The sequence below is a fragment of the Trachurus trachurus genome (genome assembly GCF_905171665.1).
Source record: "Trachurus trachurus genome assembly, chromosome: 10".
In the NCBI taxonomy this organism is placed as follows: domain Eukaryota; kingdom Metazoa; phylum Chordata; class Actinopteri; order Carangiformes; family Carangidae; genus Trachurus; species Trachurus trachurus.
This window is the reverse complement of record NC_139894.1, coordinates 8,122,405-8,140,285: the sequence shown is the minus strand read 5'-3', so window position 1 is coordinate 8,140,285 and position 17,881 is coordinate 8,122,405.

Here is a 17,881-nt window from a genome sequence, read left to right as displayed (position 1 = left end):
ACCCACCACACTCCTCTCACTTGGGATTTAAGAGTTTTTCTTGGGAATATACTGAACACAGAGGCAGTGCTCAGAAGGCTGCACGTTCATCATTTATTATTGCAAAGTCAAAGCTGTTCTGCTTTTTTATATCCGGTGACCAAGTTTGAAAGTCTCTGCCTTCACTCCGACAGCTTTACTTTCATGCCACAGTGTGTTGCATGTCTTTTTATGGAGGTGTAAAGTGTATAGAAATGTATGCATACAGTGTGTAACGGCTGGTGGACGTGGGTGTTTATTTGTATACATGTATGTGAGTAGGATAGAAAGAACACAGTGGGTTTATTGTTTTTGTATATTGTTTGCATTGTTTCTGTTTCTTTTTTTCCAAGCTTGGAGGTGCTAACTGGAGAGCATATTCATATATAATTTATTCATGTGCTACTGCAATAGGGCGTATAGAGAGCACACAATCACTCCCACCCAATCTCCTCCATTTCTCAGTTTCCTGTTTTCTTGCCCACAAAAAAAAAATCAATGGATCCAGTGTAAAAATCTGCATTTATGAGCTGAGTGGAGACGCTCCACCAGTCTCTCGTCCCACAATGCCACTTGGACAGACTGCATGATCAAGCTGGACCCCGGTCCTTCCTCTCGTGTCAGCCACATTCACGGAGCTCATCGATGGAGCTCCTCCATCCTGAAAAAAACCATGCAGGTCGTTTACCCCAACTGGCACCAGGTGGATTGGACTTTTGTTGTCATGGTAACAATAATAAACATGCAGTTATGGCTGTGGAACGGTCACGGTTGGAAAAAAAAAATGGTTTTAACATGAGAGAAGAACAGCTGCCTGCTCCAAGTCCTGTGTTTTACTGACCAGGTCATCCACTCCAACCTCCTCCTACAACACAAACACCATTACCATGCAGGCTTTTCTTTCCTCCTGATATAGAAAAGTTAAATCCTGTCCTCTTAACGTTACAAATTATAAAGTATAACAGCACCATTCATCCTTACCCTCCATGAAGCAACATTTACAGTAAGACATATTTCTAGTCATTAGACAAAACGTTCACTTTTGTTTTACTCTCCACTCTCCGGTCTCAGTGATGTGCCTGCTAACTGTCTGCATCTTGGTGCTGAGGCAGTAGCATCAGAACGTCTCCAGAAAACAGCTGAACTGAGTAGTTGTAGCCTATTAACACTTAACAAAATAAAATCAGCTTGGGCAGCATTCATTGATGACTTCTTTTATCATTATACTGTTAGAAAATGGAATAATGCAAGTCAAACTTTGCAGACCAGACTTTTTCAGACCTAAAACGATAAGCTATGTCATATTTTCTTTGCTTTGGTGTGAAGTGACAGTTTGTTTGATGAGCATCATCTGTCAAAATCTGTCTCATGCTTCACATACTGTGCTGTCTAAATGGATTTTGCGGCTGTATCGCCCACCCCCCCTGGGGAGCTGGGTTAGGGTTAGCAAGCAGACATTTACTGTGACGGTGGCTGTATTCTTATTGTATTAGTTTGACCTTAATTATTATGGAAATATGGAAAATAATTTGGTGTGGCACTTACCTACAGCACTGCGCTACTGTATGCATGTTAAGCAGTTCACTAGAAAGTGATCCAGTGAACAATTTTGAGTTGCAGAAACATTTGATGAGGAGAATATGTAAAATGGCGTTCTTCAAATCCGATCATCTTGTGACCAATCGGGCCTGTCAGTGGAACATTATCTTTATTTAATTTCCCATTAACAAGTGTTGGAGATGTCAGCGGCCTGCTCTATACAAAATTAAGCAAAGTAGTTCATTATGAAGCAGAGTAGGAATGAAATGCTATTTCTCCTGCTATCACAACGAGGGCTGTTTCATTTGTTTCCTCTGAATCACTTCCTGGCTTGGCATATCCACGGGGAACTAGGAAGACTTGTTGCTCTGTTTGTCCCATTCATTTGCATTTTTCCGCTGCAGAACTGCATTTAATTATCACACAGAGAGCCCATTTACAGAGATAATGAGAGAGAGACCAAAAGCAAGCAAAACTCCCATTACACAGTTAAACACTATATACAAAAAAACAAAACAAATCCCACACAACAGCCATTAGTTTTCCCTCCATATGTTCTCCTTAAAGAGAGATAAAACTCCAGCATCCACATATTGGTCTTTCTTTCAGCAATAGAAAGCCTAATTGGTCACTGTAGGGCAGAGATGTGGATTAATGAGGTCATATAAAGAGATCTGTCCAAATTAAATTTATATTTCAAACCACAGGGCTTGAAACATCTCATTTAGGGGATTAATAACATCCTGAAAGTACATCGACAGCCCCCCAATATCTTTCCACAAAAGGTGGCTGCACAATATTCAACTATCCATGACAGCAACATGACAGAAATTATAGTTTGTAAGCTGGAACAAATTGTCTAGCTGCACGCTGTGTGGGTTTTGCAGTAATCTAATAAATACCCTCAACATGACAGCATCACTGCTAGCTTAAATACTTCCTCCGCACCTCACTTTAGGTACATGATCCAAGTAATTGGTTGTGTATTGTGAAAACCGTTTTTAAGAGCCTTTTCCTGCATCACTCACAACAGATAAGACAGTTCACAACAAAGTCACACACAGAACTAGTGTGTGTGCCACCCAACAATTTACCAAAACACAACAAAATGTGTTTAATACAACCGGTTATCTGAGGCTGCAGAGGCAAAAACATAACAAGTGTCTCAGAAAATGGGCCGTTTTTTTAATAATGCCTACATCATTCAGCCTACTGCTGTTTCCTTGTAGATGCCCCATTGTGTTTTCAGTGCTGTAAACCGCCGCATTGGTAATCCAAAAATGAAATGGGAAGGAGAAATGTGGTGTTTTGAATTCAAAATTAATAGCAACGTTTCATTTATTGTGCTCAAAGATCAGGTAAGGAGAATAAAAGGAAGGAATAAGAGAAAGCCGTTACTTTTATTTATTCATTCATTTATTATTCATCATCCAATTTTTCCTGTTTTATCTTTTTTTTTTTAGAAGTTTGTCTATCTTCCTTCTTTTATACAGCAAAATAAAATGTAATATTTTCTGAGAGCTGTGGTTACTTCAACACTTTGTAATTTACAGGACAAGTGTGTAGGATTCAGGGGGCTATATTGACAACAAGAGGGTCCGCATGGTGCACTGCCATGTTTCTACAATAGCCCAGAGAGGACAAAGTCATACACTGGCTCTAAAGAGTGTTTTTTGTCTCTTCATGGTGTGCATTTTATTGTTCTTGGACATTTAGTATTAATAATTTCATTTTTGTTCAGGATATTTTACCACCGTCCATAATAAAGCACTTTACATGTAATTTAGAAGTTTGCCACACCAGTGTTTTTTCAATCTTTCTCTTTTCCATCAAAGCCCTGTACATGTGCTGTATATTGTAATGTATGATGTAGGTTGTGTGACAGAAACGTAACTCAGCAGATTCACAGTATGACAGTGAGTGCACGACTTTGGTAACTTGGGGCTCAGCACTTACTTTGTGCTGCAGGCGTCTGAAACCATTTGAGCAGTGATCACTGCTGCTGCTGCTGCTGCCCGTCCACAAACTGCTGGGGTCCTTCTCACCAAAGGATATAAAACGCCCCACCACAACTGTAGCAGGGAGACACTTTCAATCACGGCGGATGACATTTTCATACCTGTCTGAACTGCTGTGGTGAGAGGAAGGTTAGGGCTAGGATTAAATTTTGTTTGTTTTCTTTCCCTGCAGCACTTAGAAGGAGCATTTAATCCTTCTCAGAGGCCATAATGGTCCAGTTGTGATGGATCTATAACAATAAAAGCAGCTTCTTCCTGTCAGCAGAATGGCAGGCAACGACTGGTCACTGAATGGATTTTGGTATGAATATGAAAAAATACATATACACTCTACTGTGGCATAGATTTTAGATTCTTATCCATAATTCAACACTTCCATCAGGAGGTGTGCTGGCTGTTCCAAAATTCATTCTGCAGCATGACAACAAGCAAAAAGCACATGCAGCCAGAGTCATAAAGAACCATCTTCAAAGACAAGAAGAAGAAGGAGTCCTGCAGCAGATGTTGTGCTCTCTCTCAGAGCCATGATCTCAACATCATGGAGTCAGTCTGGGATTGTATGAAGAGCCAGGAGACATCCAAAATCCATAGAGGAATGGTGGCCAGGATACTGGGAACAACCTTCCTGCCAAATACAGTGAGTGTGTACCAAGGAGAACTGGTGCTGTTTAAATATGAAGCGTGGAACTGGATTTATTTTGTTTTTCCAGGTTTCAGGACTTTGTGTTCAGTTAAATTGCTAAATGAAATCGATTTATTGTATTATTTCAAAGCATCCTCACTTTAAAACATTTCTTCAGTGTGTATGTGAGTTTTTGTTTTGTGGGGAAGTCACCTAACTTGTGAATTTATACGAGATTCTGCAGAGGCCCCTTAACACTGACAACCCATCATGAATCAGTCTTGTAATCTAAGTGAAGTGAGGTTGTTTCCTCCCTCCTGTAGGTGTGGACACTGTCTGAATTGATGCCAGAGTGCTACAAAACTCCCAGTGGCTTGTAATGACTTAAAAACTTGTCTTGGCACTTTCCTTTTTTTTTCTTTTTTTTTGGCATTTATCTAGACTTGTTCACTTCATCGAACTAATATGAAGTGTATAACCTTTGGTTGAAATGGCCCCACTCAAGTTTTAATGTAAAGCAGGGCTTTGCCAACTTGCTCTCCTGACACCTTACAGTGTACTGAGGCGTGAGATTCTGCTGCTACATTCGCTCTTTCTATTCCTTCAGCCAATTTCCTTCACTGTGTCGGGGAATTTGCATGCAAATAATGCATATCTATAATAGTTGCATAATACAACAGACATGTCTGACTGTTACTGTTGCTATGCGTGTCAGGCTTTTCTTCCCTGCACGACACACGTATGCCATTAACTAAGATAATGGTGCCATAATTAGCACTTGAAATTCTATGGGCCCTTGATTTTCAGACAGTTAGACAAAAGCACACATTCACTCCTTGGAACTGTCCAGTTCTGGCTTTAAAATGTTCAGGCAGACTAATAAAAGCTGCATTTCAGCATCGTTTCAATCTAATGATTCATGCACATGACACTGAAATGAATGAGAAGCATTATTCTCCTTCTCAATGCACTTAAACGTCTACCACTTTTTGCTCGTTGGATGTCTTTGGCCCTCTATAGTCTGGTGGGTTTCATATTTTCATCACACTAGTTAGTCACAGGATTATAGTATGAAAAGTAAAAATGAAGGCTCAGAGCACTTCAGACCTACAGTATTGCGAACTGTTTGCTTGCTTATTAAACTTGATAAATATTGAATACAATTTTTATACTTAAAAAACAGACTGATTGGATGATAATACATCCAAGGGATAGGCTGAGTTAATAATGAATGGGCTACATACTGTACTGGGAAACGTTAGCTGGAGTTGCTGTTAGTGCAGAGCTGAGCTGCTAACATTAGCCTTAACTCTGCTAGCATCAATTCCAGGACCAACACCAACATAATGACTAAATACAACCCAGTGATGTGCTAGATGTAATCAGGGCTTTGAGTTTGGAAGTAAGAAGACAAGCATACATGCCAACAACTGCAGTTTACAATAGCAGAGACACCACCCACATGCTGATTACTGACTACTGCAGTCCTATGCACAGTTGCACACCACCTCGGTATCTAGATCAATAGAGATAATACAAATAAAAAGTAAAATACAATGTAATATGAAAACAAGGAGAGAAGTCAACAAGGTTTAATATCCTGTAGTTTTTCCAGAAAATTAGCTGAGATTAGAAGAAGATTAAATTACAAACCTTTTCACTCACTTATTCAAAAAATGTAAAACTTCATTACAGAAGCACAAAAAGACAATGAGGCTATCCTCTTTGTTCTTTTGATGCTTTGTGAGACGTGTGACGGCAGAGTATTTAGAAAAATGCCTAATTACTCTTGCACAGAAAATACAAAAGTGTTGTTTTGTCTTCAAGAGACTTTTCAGGCTATGAAGGATTAACAAAGGACCAAGAAACAGGAGGGACAGTTCACATTCTTCTAGATATTTTTCTCTCTACCCTCACCACTTAATACCATGCTTCTAATGACAAATCACACAGACGATTTCAGCTACAATTCCTCTTTGTGTTTAGCCCGAAAAAACCTGAAATCATTCTTTGATTGGTTATGAATCTGTATTGCACCTTTCCTCGCAATTCACGCTTCTGGTCTTAAAATGAAGGAAAAAAGTGAAGCCTTTAGTCAGTGGGACACTAATAGCTTCACTTAGCTATTCAATGAGAGATTGGCTACTAAAGCCCTTTTCACATAGGACGCAGCGTTTTCCATGCTCCTCCATCCGAGGGTGCAGCGCAAGAGCGCACCAGGACCCTGGTGCAAATCATGTGTGTTGCTGGGTGATTGAAACGGCATCAGGAAGTGTTTCTTTCCCCCATGCCTGTCTAAGCAATACCTTTGCCCTTTGTATCTGACAAATAGGCCAAAGAAAATCCCACCATTAGTTTCTCTGAGAAGTAGAGGAGTAGCAGCAAACAGAAAGAGGGGGAGGGAATGCTTCACGAAACCGTCGGGGCCCAATCAGGAGAGTTTCAACTCTTCCTGCTTTCCGTTTTCACAACGATTGGTTTCTACAAGGAAACTGAGGGACTCCATCCTACTGGACGCACAGAGGTGTTGTCACAGAGCGCTGCGCTCAAGTTGAGACTGGCTCAACCTATGTGCAGTGCACAAAAGCGGCACGGGTGGGCATTGTGCACCGCTCCGCACTGCGTAGACGCGCCACACAACACATACACAATGAATGGTAAGCTGTGCGCAGCCTGCGCTCATCGTGTCCTACTGTACTGAATGTGAAAAAGGCTTAAGAGTGCCAGAGAGAGATGAATGAGGAATAGGAGAACTATGCACAATTTAAGAATACACAATGAGTTACAAAATAGGTTGCAGTCATGACAGATGTGTTGGCCTCCGGCTTTTTCTGGAAATTCTGTCACAGAACAAAGGTATATTGGTAATCATGCATGCAACACCATAAAAAAAAGTATTGAACTTTGTGGCCTCACAAGAACAGCTGCAGTCATATAAATGAGTTAGGGAGAATATTACATTGTGTTTACTGAATGATATTTGCTGAATTAATTGAATTTGAGGTTTATGAATTAAAAGTGGAGTCATGTAAATTATAATCCTCCGTTCTCCAGACAACCCAGGCGTGAAATCCATTTTCATCTTTTTCTTTAACTCTCTAATTTCTGTGTGCAGCACCCGATCATGTCTCTGTTCATTAGTGCAACAGGATGTGACTGCAGATATAATGGAACAGAGAGGGAGCAGAGGATGGAAGGCCTACTTTGCTAAAAGATAACTGCACAAACTCTTACCAACACGCACTGATATACTACACCTTTGCAAATGTGAGGGGGATGAATGGAAAACCTGCAACCTTCATATTAATGGACAACAACTATGTTCCAGTCCAGGGCCTGCATCATTCGGAGGCTGCAATTGAAGAGCGAGTGCATCACAGTGGCATAACTAGACTGTCCCATATCAAAGGCTCCTTCACACGCAGCCAAGAAATGCAGCCTTGTTTTGTGAGCCTTTGTGGTCCAATCTATTCCATGGTTCATTGCGCACCAGTCATGAAAATAATATCTGAACAAACAACGCTGACAGAGAGCCTGATTATTACCCTTAAAGAGGAACTAAGCAGGATTTCTCCCGTGGCCATGCTACATTTTTACCTTATTTAAAAAGCTCCGGACTAATTGTGATTAACTACAGTACTGTACATGACTTGTGACTCTTTGCCTTCCACCTGGCATCTAATGGCTGAAAACCAACCTTGCAACATCAGTATAGTTACTCGGTCGCCGCCCCGGTGTCCCAGCTCTCTTGTCTGCGCACTGCGACACAAGCGTGCTCCGTAACTGGCAATCTTTTGTTTCAGACGGTTAAGACTACACAAATACTGTATACACGTCGTAACATCGTATATAACGTTATTCACCGCTCCATCCATGTACTGTATTGATTTTTCACCAGCTTCATTGTAAACAAATGTACTACATGGCCAAGAGGAGGATTAGCAAAACAGCGGAAAAGGGACCGGACTTGCATAGTTCCCCTTGAACTACTGCAATTTCAGCTCCATTCAACAGCCAACAGCACAAACCAAGGGCCTTAAAACCTCAAGTTTTTATTTAAATAAATAAAATGTAAAAAACCATCAGTGTTTTTAAGGTTGCTCGGCAACAAGAGCTGCACTTTGCAATGCAGTGGTAAGAGACGGAGCTTATTTCAGTTGAGCCTTTGTGGCCTATGACAGCTAGATGGGGGGCATAACATCTGATCATACTTTCCATACTACAAACATCAAGTTCTCACTGGGCCACATCAAGCTTGAGAAGCACTGGGTCTGAGAAATCAACACCAGTCCCTCTTCTACCTGACTGGATAAAAGTACCTTAATGAGGATATAAATAGACAAGATGTAGGCCTAATGACTGACTGAATGGAGGCTCTATCTGATATAAACACTGCAGACAATTTGAAAAGGTGTTAACGATTCATTTTTAGAGAAGTATTTTCATGTAGCATAACAGCTGGAGACCAACCTACACATGTTCACAATTCATTTTTCTTCCATACAGGGGACCTCTTGGCAATAATCACTGTTCCACAAGAGAAAAATCAGGGAAGACACAGTGGAAATTTGTAAAGTTTATGTTTATTGTAAAAAAAAAAAAAAAAAAAGGGGGGGGGGGGGGGGGGGGGGGGACGAAACATGAGCAACATATGGATAAAACTATTTGTGTTGGAAAGAAACTGCAAAAATAAATCATTATGTGGCTGGGACACACAAGACTTAAATGTCACTCCATTTTCCACTAACGAGGAGACTGTAACTTCCCACAAATTAATACATAAACCAAAAATAAATGTCATATTTACACGTTTTCCACATAGTTTAATTTACTTGAACTCTTTTCACACAATCACATTGTGACCTGTTCTTCTTCTGCAGTGATTTAATGGCAAATTAAAATAAAATTAAAGAATTAAAGATTAAAGAAGAAGTTCATCTATTTGTGTCCAACTCTAAATATTCACATCCACAGCTCCCTGCTGCCATCATACTGTCGACTTTAGTCTGGTTGTAGTAACACCAGACATGAAAAGACATAAAAACAACAGTCTGGATCTCCAGAGTAAACATTACATGATTTCCAAAAAGTTAAGTTTCAGTTCTTCACAGACTTGTTAAGCCTCCGCAGACAACAAATTACAGTATGAGTGTGTGTGATGCTTGTGCTGTCAGGGTCTAATTGTATCCTGTTCGTAGTCCTAATCAACTGTCAAGATCTCAACTTCTGAAGAAGACAGAGTCAGAACATGAGGAGTGATGCAACTTCTTTGGTAAATAAATCACGATTTAGACCTGAAAATGAGTCATCGTTATAATTCTTCCCTGCTGTTTTTTCTTAAAACATAAGTTCTGAAAAGCTGCGTGATTGATTTTCAGTGCTGATTTAGTTTCAACAGACTTCAAACTCTGATATATTCTAATTTGATAAACAACACGTTGTGGTGACCCACAATAGTTAATAGTTAAGAGACATTCACCTAGGTACCAGAGGTCTTGTACCTTTAAGAGTTTACATGGTTACTTAGCAACCTGAGAGCTCATGCCGGTTCCGGGTTCTTTAGAATGTTGATGGTTTCTTAGCAACCAGTAGTTTTCAGTGTTTTGTTGTGGAGAGTAAACTGACTCAACTCACCTCCGTCTCCAGTCTGATCAATATTATTTACATCTCCACAATTGGTGACCCCGAGAATACGAACATGTCTGACGGCGAAGGAAGCAGACACAACACTCCGGCGGCACTGGCACCGAGCGAGGTTAATGACACGGTTAATGTCAACGCCAACATCTACGCCGCGACCGTTAAGTTACCGGACTTCTGGCAGCACAACCCACGAGCCTGGTTTCAACACATCGAAGCCCAGTTCCAGTTGAGGGGAATAACGCAGGACGTTACAAAGTATTTCCATGTTGTGGCGGCGTTGGATGCCTCGACGACGGCCAGAGCAATGGTGCTGCTGGAAGCGCCACCGGCTACCGGTAAATACGGCACACTGAAGACATTCCTTCTGAGACTCTTTGAGCTGTCTGAACTGGAGAAAGCGGACCGCCTGCTGTCCCTCAACGGCCTCGGGGACGGCAAACCGTCACAGCTGATGGAGAGAATGCTGGCGGTGTTGGGCTCAGCGGATCCCTCATTCCTTTTTACGCACATTTTTCTGCGGCAGCTCCCCGCGCCTGTGCGCACTGCTCTGGCCAGTTCACACCACTCCTCATCCAAAGACTATCGTGCCCTGGCTGAGGAAGCGGACAGGATTTTCCTCGCTAACCGGCTACAGTTTGTCCACGCACTGTTGCCTAACCAAGGGGCTTCAACTCCGCAGCCGTTTCTGGAGGACACTGTTGACATTGTTGGCACCGCGGCCGCAGTGACTGCCCGCCGCCAGCGTGATGATGGTGGACTGTGTTATTATCATGCCAGGTTTGGAGCTAAGGCCAAGCAGTGTCGCAAGCCATGCAGCTGGGTCCAGGGAAACGCCAGGGCCGGGGCTCATTAGCAGTTATGGGCGCTGGCCATGTCTGTAAGCTGCTGTTCATCACCGACAAGCTGTCCGGCCGACGTTTGCTGGTCGACTCGGGAGCTCAGTGTAGCATCCTGCCAGCACAGACTGTGGACACTATGGCTGGCGGACACGGACCCCAGATGGATGCAGCCAATGGCACGCCCATACGTACCTACGGCACCAGGTATGTGGAGGTTTCTTTTGGTGGACGGCGCTTTGGCTGGGACTTTGTTATGGCTGCTGTGTCTACGCCGATCCTGGGCGCGGACTTCCTCTGCGCCTTCAACCTGCTGGTCGATGTTACAAACTGCCGACTCATTGATGCCGTTTCTTTTGCATCATACCCCTGCACACTCGGGGGGGCTGGAGCGCTCTGCCTGTCAAACACGCTTGCCACTGGAGACCCATATCAACGCCTCCTCTCCGAGTTCCCTGACCTCACCACACCCACGTTCTCATCTGCGGTGGCTAAACACGGCGTGGAGCACCACATCACCACCGCGGGCCCCCCAGTTTACGCACGGGCCCGCCGCCTCGACACAGCCAAGCTGGCCATCGCAAGGGAGGAGTTCGCTACTATGGAGCGTCTTGGCATAGTGCGCCGCTCGAACAGCCCATGGGCCTCCCCCTTACACATGGTGACTAAAGCTGACGGCAGTTGGCGCCCCTGCGGTGATTTCCGTCGCCTGAACAACGCCACGACCCCTGACCGCTACCCTGTCCCGCACATACAGGATTTCTCCTCTCACTTGGCGGGGGCCACTATCTTTTCCAAGGTCGATCTGGTGCGCGGATATCACCAGGTTCCGGTCCATCCGCAGGATGTACCCAAAACAGCTGTCATCACACCATTTGGCCTTTTTGAATTCCTGCGAATGCCTTTTGGACTTAAAGGGGCGGCACAAACATTTCAGCGGCTAATGGACTCTGTGCTACGAGATATGTCATTCCTGTTTGTTTACTTGGACGACATTCTCGTAGCCAGCACATCTGTTGAGGAACACCTAACACACCTCCGGCAGCTGTTTGAAAGGCTCAGTGAACATGGACTTATTGTTAATCCAGCCAAGTGCCAGTTTGGACAGTTGTCAATCACGTTCCTGGGACACCACGTCACCCCACAGGGAGCGGTTCCTCTTCCTGCCAGGGTGGAGGCAATCACTGGTTTCCCACGTCCCCGCACCACAAAGTCTCTTCAGGAATTTCTGGGCATGGTGAACTTTTATAATCGTTTTCTCCCCCATGCAGCCCACCTCATGCGTCCTTTGTACGAGGCCCTGCGAGGCAAAAAAGCTAATAGTGAAGTGGACTGGTCCCCAGAGAGAGACAAAGCTTTCTGTGCTGCCAAGACCGCACTGGCCAACGCTGCCCTGCTGGCGCACCCGTCTCCCAGTGCCCCCATAGCCCTCACTACAGACGCCTCTGACTATGCAGTGGGGGCGGTGTGTGAGCAGTGGGTGAGCGGTGCCTGGCAGCCCCTGGCCTTTTTCAGCAAGCAGCTCCGCGACAATGAAAAAAAATATAGCACCTTCGACAGAGAGCTCCTGGGTCTTTTCCTCGCAACCCAACATTTCAGATTCCTGTTGGAGGGTCGCCGGTTCACTGCATTCGTGGACCACAAGCCTCTGACATTCGCCATGTCCAAGACTTCGGAGCCATGGTCTGGTCGTCAGCAGCGGCAGCTCTCTGCAATCTCTGAGCTCACTACAGACATTCAGCATGTGGCGGGCAAGGACAACTTCGTCGCCGACTGTCTTTCCCGGGTGGTTGCATTGTCTGTTCACCTGGGACTGGACTATGCTGCTATGGCGAAGGACCAAGCCACAGACTCGGACATTCTGGCTTGTCAGAAGGGCCCCACTGCACTGAGGCTGGAGGACGTGGTGTTCGACAGAGCCAACACCACGCTCCTCTGTGACGTCTCCACAGACCAACCACGCCCGATCGTGCCTGCTGGCTGGCGACGCCAGGTTTTTGACACCATCCACAGCCTTTCTCATCCGGGTGTGAAGGCCTCTGTCAAGCTGGTAGGGGCCAAGTTTGTTTGGCCGGGCCTTAAGAAGGACGTCAGAGCCTGGGCAGGCGCTTGTGTGGCATGTCAGCGTGCCAAGGTGCAGCGTCACACCAAGGCCCCTTTGGCACCTTTTGTAGTACCTGAGAGGCGTTTCGATCACGTCAATGTGGACCTGGTGGGCCCCCTGCCTCCTTCCCGCGGGTTCACTCACCTCCTCACCATGGTGGACAGGACCACCAGGTGGCCAGAAGCTATTCCCCTGTCCTCAACTACGTCAGCAGAGGTGGCCAGAGCATTCATCGCATCCTGGGTGGCCCGGTTTGGCACACCATCGGATGTTACCTCTGACAGGGGTCCACAGTTCACGTCGGAGCTCTGGACTGCAGTTGCTGAGCACCTGGGGGTGAAGCTCCACCGCACCACGGCGTACCACCCGCAGGGCAACGGACTGTGTGAGAGGTTTCATCGTGCCATGAAGGCCTCCCTACGTGCCAGCCTTACAGGCAGCGACTGGGTCGACCGCCTTCCATGGGTCATGCTCGGTCTCCGCTCTGCCCCCAAGGAAGACCTCCAGGCCTCATCTGCCGAGCTGGTGTACGGCCAGCCACTGCGGGTCCCGGGGGAGTTCCTCCCAGATGCAACAGCTCCCTGGTCAGCTGACTCTCATCAGACTGTGGCCCGAGACATCACTGACACTTTTGCCCCCGTGCCGACATCTCGTCACTGCCTCCCCCAGTCCTACGTCCCCAAGGACCTGCCGTCGGCCAAGTATGTTTTCATCCGCCACGACAGTCATCGGACCCCGCTGCAGCCCCCCTACGATGGGCCCTTCCGTGTCTTGGAGTGGGGGTCTAAGAACTTTGTGGTGGACATGGGAGGCAAACCAGAACGCATCGCAATAGACCGTCTGAAGCCTGCTCATTTGGACGTGGAAGAGCCTGTGGAGTTGGCCAGGCCCCCGCGGCGGGGACGCCCCCCTGCTTTGGCCCCCAGCACTGCCCCTGCCCCTCCTCTTTCCCTTAACCCCCCTCTTGCTAAGCGCAGCCGTTTTGGCCGCCAGATCCGCCCCCCACCCCGTTGATTATTCTTGAAAACTGTTCACTGTTTTGGGTGTTGAACTTTGTTGATTGCCTGTATGTTTGCATTATTTTTCTGTATGGGTGAATTCTGGGGGGGCCTGTGTGGTGACCCACAATAGTTAATAGTTAAGAGACATTCACCTAGGTACCAGAGGTCTTGTACCTTTAAGAGTTTACATGGTTACTTAGCAACCTGAGAGCTCATGCCGGTTCCGGGTTCTTTAGAATGTTGATGGTTTCTTAGCAACCAGTAGTTTTCAGTGTTTTGTTGTGGAGAGTAAACTGACTCAACTCACCTCCGTCTCCAGTCTGATCAATATTATTTACATCTCCACAACGTTTTCCCTTCACCAAAGTTTGGTGTCAGGGACACCAAGGTGTTTTGCATCCAATGCTTAAGAACAATTGTCCTCCCAAATGACTGCTCTGGTCTCACAATCACTTAAATCCCTTGTTAAGTTCAGCAGACCAAAAAGAATCAATTTAATGATGGCATATAGTAAATATAACTAAGCTGTGACAAGCCAGATTTGAGTATTTCCAAGCATGCAGTTCAATCTTTAGTAATTCTGTAAGAGACAGGATGAGAGCCTGAGCTGCTGACACTCCAACATGGTTTGACAATACTATTTACAATGTTAAAACTTTCATTATATTAATCCAACGTGCTACTTGACATCTCATGACAAGCTAAGTGGAGAAGCAACCAAAAGCTGCAGACTCTTTTTGCCATGTTGTATCTGGTGGATCCACTCTTCCTCCACCCACTCCCTCTGCTGTGATCCAATCCACTTTGTCAAGTGACAAGGACACTCTGGATCGACAAGGCCCCGGGGAATCTCTTCAGTGTTGAAAATCCATTGCGCCTTCGACAGCAGGTAACAGTGCCCCGTAACAACAACAACAAAAACATCACTAATGATGAGGGCTGTGTCTCTATGGAGACTGCGAGAGGAATGATGGAAGAGCAGATGTTGTTCTACTGGATGTGGAAATGCTTAATGGATAAAGGACGGACTTTCTATCTCTTGCGGAGACGATGCTTGAATCTACAACTGCAACAATTGATGGAATAAGAAAGAAGTCCCGAAGGTCAAATGTACCATTAAATTCTCTCTGGCACAAATTTATGACTTGAGAAAAATGAAGAAAAAAGTTGGACTATTAAGATCACAACAGCAGTTTCCATCCACTGAGTGTAGGAACTCTGAAAGTTTCCTTTATTGATCATTTAGACAATCATTGTAAATATTTATAGTGTGATGCAGGACAAGTCAGATACTGAACAGAAGGTCAGAGAGTTCTTGCACTACAAACTGAAAATTGATCCAATATTTATTGGAAGTGAAAGAGCCCACTCCAGACCAAATGTGAAACTAAACTCTAGCCAAGACCAATATGTTGAAATGCTTACGGTACAAACACACACAAAAACACACACAAAAAAAGCTCACACTCGCTGAGGCAAGTGCTCACCTCAACAACGCTCCAATTTGTGCAAATGAGGACTTTTCTGAATTGCTGAGGATGAAGAAAGCAGATCTAATTCCTGGGAGGAAACTGTCCAGGGACAAAGGAAATTATGTTGTGATTAGCTATGACAGACTGGTAGTTAAACCACAACAGCACTAGAGGATGACAGAAACCAGATACCATGAGTGAATTTAGCCAGGATTACTCCAGTTTTACGAAGGCTATAATTCTAAACATGTTTTTTCTTTCCCCACTGCCAAACCCAATGATATTATCTACACCCCAGCAATCTGACACTTTATCCCAAAAAGGTACGCAAACAATCCACCGATATGATCAAGCAAATGGACCTTTGATTGAATGTTTTTCCAATCAGGATTCTCCAACATAAAGAAAAGAAAGAAAAAAGGATACAGTAGATTGTGTCTGTACTTAGTGTACTATCTAGTCATTATAATCAGAAAAAGAAGTTCTCTGTAAAATACATAGCTCATCATCAAAATTGTCTTCACGGCTCGTATGTGTATATTTAAGTGCAAATACAGTAATGATAAATGCATTTTTAACACATGACACTTGACAAATAGATGATCTGATAGCTGAATCAGTGAAACTCATTACACAGAGTGAAGTCTGTGACTGATAATAAACCCATCTATTCTGCAAGAATAACTAAAAAATTAATTTGTCTCTGACTTTACATTAATATATAATGAGACTGTGATATTCATGAAACATCAGTGTCTATGAATACGAAAAAGAAAAAGAAACCGTCACAAATTCTTGGAAGTGTTAGTCTGTCGCTGTTATACATGTCATGTTTAGCTCTGGGATGTTATTCTACAAACACATAGCGAGTGAGACAGGTAAACACATGTGGCTAAAAGACTCCTTTAAAGGCTTTTTGCATGTATTTCACCATGTTGCTGCTGATGGCTGACGGATGGGCGTGTACTACTGTACTGCACACACCTTTTTTTTTTTATTCATGACAGTTCTTCTGTCAGATGGTCAGTGGCTGTGAAGGGACTTTATCTCCTGGGACTGCTTCATTAGAACAAGTTAAGAGATAATACATTTTGTTAAGCAGAAGCAGGTTTCTCTCTGTTCTCTTATCCTGGTAATAATTGCACAACATTTGGTGGTGTCTGACAAAAAGGTTGAAAACCACTGGTCTAAATGTAACGTATGGCATTGGCAACCCAATGCAATGCACAATACCCCTTTTAGCCAAGGTGGCCATTAGGCTTGACAAGTTCACCCTCCACTCACTACATTTACCAGCATTAGATACATTACTGCTACTGCACCAGCCTCTTTATCAGCAATATTGCGCTTTAGAATAGGAATTCACTTTATAGCTGCAGTTAATCAAGTATTTATATGGTCTGGTTTAGTAAATATTGCAGCAATAGTTCATAATGTGCTGCCAACCCATTAACAACACATTAACTTTTACATAACTGCAAAACCTAGATAACGGTAGATAGATACAGCTACATGCGGCCAATGGCTGATTGTGACTGGAAAACATAACCAGCTAAAACATTAAAACACCAACATTTATCACAGCACAATGTGGACCCAATTCAATTCATTTGAATGGAACTGCTTTAATCAGTGGATCTGGTCCTGGTGGGAAATTATATGAGTCAGCATTTCTTGCTAAAATGTACTGTGTGTATCCCTGAGGAGTTGATGGTATTTCCTTTATGAAACATTTGCGAAGACCAATGTTTTTAATATCAAGAACCCTGCACTTACTGTACATCTGGTGCATATCAAAGTTTAGATCCAGATCCACTGTTAGTCCTTGGGCCAAGACCCAAAATTTCACATATCGGTATCACCTGGAAGGGCAAATTCTAGTTGTGATTTTTTTATTCCTATACACCCCTAGATTAAGTTTTGATATGATAGACCTTGCTGACTGGCAGCTTTATAGTATTTACAGTTTTTCTCAGTCGCTTTGGTGCTATTCTCAGATCAGAATGAAAGTTCTCATAACTATTAGTTCAACCTCCACAACATGTAGTCATTTGTCCACATCATAGTAGCAGTTTCTCCTTCCTTTGAACAAATTGCAAATGCTTTTGGGCATGTATCAGTTGCTCTCATACAATTCTCTGCTGTTTTACAACATTATCATTTGTTTATGTCATGTCAGTCAAAATGAACTATACTGTTGAACTCTGAATAGTCTTTCCCTATAAAACTAATAGTCCTCATTTCATTGTTTGAGTCATTACATACAAAATTCTTGAACTAGTTTTCAAAATCTGTCAAACTAGTTTTAAATGTTGGGAGAAGCACTGTGAATTCAATTATTCAAACATTTAAAGTAAGGAACAACAGGTATGTATGGTATTGGACAGTAATTCAGCACTAAACAATCTGCACTACTGTCATTGTGTCAGGCATTACTGTAAGATACAGTGGGACAAGAACTTTTTACATTTACATTTAGACTCACAGCTTCACTAGAGAACAGATTTACTGTATTGTAATGTATTACAGCAACCACAGTAAAGATGTCCCATCTTTACAGTACGGTACTGTACTACAGCATTTTACAAGTAGGAAGCACTTTGACAGTATTGTACACTACAGTAATAA